Raw genomic sequence first — 3,105 nt, forward strand, 5'->3', positions numbered from 1 at the left:
TTCTCATTACATTTATTTCCAAAGCTGCAATTCAAACAAAATTTCTACCAGACATTGGTATTAACTCAAATAATCCACACATGAAAAGAAATCACAACCTTCAGATCCATAATTAATGATTATGGTGAATTAAGTACGATAACACAGGAAAAAAGTATTGAACACACCATGGAAAGGCTGAATACTTTGGACAGGAAATGCACCATACCACCTGAAATCTGTCAGTAATTATTACTTGAACTTCCAATTAGTGCAAACCAACATCAGCTGGGCTAGAGCAAATTGATGGTCCTATAAAAAAGGTGTTTTTTTCACCAAGCAGTTAAATACCACACACCTCATGATGGGTAAAGGCAAAGAGCTCTCTGAAGACATTCACAACCTGATTGTTGCTCAGCATCAGAATGGAACTGGTTACAGACTTATATCAAAGCACCTGAATATTCCAGTCAGCACCGTTGGGGCCATTATTCACAAGTGGAAGAAGCACCACCTTACCATCAACAGGCCACGCACAGGAGCTCCTTGCAAGATTTCTGACCAGGGAGTCAGAAAGATAGTCAGAAGAGGACTCAACCAGCCAAGGACCACCCTGAAAGTGCTCCAGAAAGACTTGGAGGCAGCAGGTACAGTTGTTACAGAGAAAACAATAGGCAATGCCCTCCACCGCCATGGCCTCTATGGACGCTCAGCCCGCAAGACTCCATTCCTCAAGAAAAGGCATGTTGAAGCTGGTTTAAAGTTTGCTAAACAGCATCTTGACAAGCCCACGAACCTTTAAGATGAAGATTGTTACGTCTCACTCTGTGTCTGATTTGCACAAACGTCTAAAGTCTTTGGCTCAGGCAGAAAGATTATAAAACCCCTTTTTTTAAAGCTTCAAGAAGAACACATCATTTGTAAAAAATTAACATTCCAACCCAGATTATTTCTTTGGGCTGGACAAACACCTCTTCAAATATCAAGCACAGCTCATTTTCATTAGTCGATTCCTGAAAAACTGGATCTAATGAGTCCTGGAAAAAATCTTTCGGCTTTATTCTCAGTAATCATCGTGCTAATGCATCTTATCAGGATCCAGTTTTATTCAACTGAAGCATCTCTGAGTGAGTCCTCAATAATGAATGAACCCTTTGGTCCATAGACCTCAGGAAAATCCAACTTAGAGATACAAAAACCTGGAGGCAGAAGCAGAGTTGTGAAAACTTGATAGGATAAAAAGCGTTTGTAAAATGATACAGTGTTGGGTTTTGGTGTTTCTTTTAAATCGATGTTGTTAATAAACTCAAATACTAGACCCTAGGCCATGAAGAAACCAGATTTAATTTGTCATTTTATAGTTGGGACAATTAGTAATGAACGCGTCAACTTTTTTCCCATCACATTTATTTCCAAAGATGCAATTCAAACTAAATTTCTACCAGACATTGGTATTAACTCAAATAATCCACACATGAAAAGAAATCACAACGTTCAGGTCCAAACTTCACTGTTGGTGTAGTGTTTTTTGGCTGATGTGCAGAGCCATTTCTCCTCCAAACATGGTCTGTAGTATGACAGCCCAAAAGTTCAGTTTTGGTCTCATGTGACCAGACAACATTCTCCCAGTATTCTACAGGCTTGTCAAGATGCTGTTTAGCAAACTTTAAACCAGCTTCAACATGCCTTTTCTTGAGGAATGGAGTCTTGCAGGCTGAGCGTCCATAGAGGCCATGGTGGTGGAGTGCATTGCCTATTGTTTTCTCTGTAACAATTGTACCTGCTGCCTCCAAGTCTTTCTGGAGCACTTTCAGGGTGGTCCTTGGCTCGTTGAGTACTCTTCTGACTATCTTTCTGACTCCCTGGTCAGAAATCTTCAAGGAGCTCCTGTGCGTGGCCTGTTGATGGTAAGGTGGTGCTTCTTCCACTTGTGAATAATGGCCCCAACGGTGCTGACTGGAATATTCAGGTGCTTTGATATAAGTCTGTAACCAGTTCCATTCTGATGCTGAGCAACAATCAGGTTGTGAATGTCTTCAGAGAGCTCTTTGCCTTTACCCATCATGAGGTGTGTCATATTTAAGTGCTTGGTAAAAAAACAACCTTTTTTATAGGACCATCAATTTGCTCTAGCCCAGCTGATGTTGGTTTGCACTAATTGAAAGTTCAAGTAATAATTACTGACAGATTTCAGGTGGTATGGTGCATTTCCTTGCCAAAGTATACAGCCTTTCCATGGTGTGGTCAATACTTTTTTCCTGTGGTGTCGTACTTAACTCAGCATAATCATTATTTATGGGCTTGAATGTCTGGTAGAAGTTTTGTTTGAATTGCAGCTTTGGAAATAAATCTAATGAGAAAAAAGTTGATGCGTTCAATACTTATTTTCCCCACTGTATGAGTAAGAAATAGTAAAGTGACCCTGAGTCCAACATTTCTCTCTGAGACAGAGAGAAGTGGAAGGATAAAGTATCTCAAAATTACTGTTAAGTACTTAATGTACTGGAAACAATCACATTACCTGGATCATAACTCAATAATCTGTTTGAAGCATTTATTCGATGCTCTTTTTTCTCATGTCATGCTGCAGCACAGTGGCTGAAGACAGACATGATCTCATCCTGCTGTCTCTGTACCGCTTCATTCAAATGAAAAACAGCCCGCTCTGCATGCTTTCAGGAGCTAAGAAAAGCCCGGTGGTGAGAGGGAGAGTTTCCAAACGTGCTGACTTCAAGGATGCAGTTCAGGGTTTGTGTCTGAGCCAAAATCCAGCAAACAGACACACTGCATTGCTGAACACATTTAGAGCAGGGCGAGACTTCTTATTGACATCCTCAGAAGAGAGGACACGCTCGAGTGAACGGTTACAAGGCACACACAAAGCTCAAATTACGGTTTAAAAAAAGCAATATCCTTTTGGGGTTGTTGGACTCGCTGTGGAGATTCTTACAAAAATCAATCGCGACCTAGAGGAGCTGATCCATGAAAATACCTGAGGAAACATCGACTGCGGCTTTAAAAAGACGTGTTATGGGACTGTAGGGGAAGCTGTGATTCAGGAATAATGTTCAGATCTTATTAAATACAGAGAAATCTATAAAAACTGGAAGTAAAGGGCATTAAAGA

Source organism: Halichoeres trimaculatus, unplaced genomic scaffold (genome assembly GCF_033239565.1).
Source record: "Halichoeres trimaculatus isolate MK-OKI-2021-1 unplaced genomic scaffold, fHalTri1.1 fHalTri1_scaffold_8, whole genome shotgun sequence".
In the NCBI taxonomy this organism is placed as follows: domain Eukaryota; kingdom Metazoa; phylum Chordata; class Actinopteri; order Labriformes; family Labridae; genus Halichoeres; species Halichoeres trimaculatus.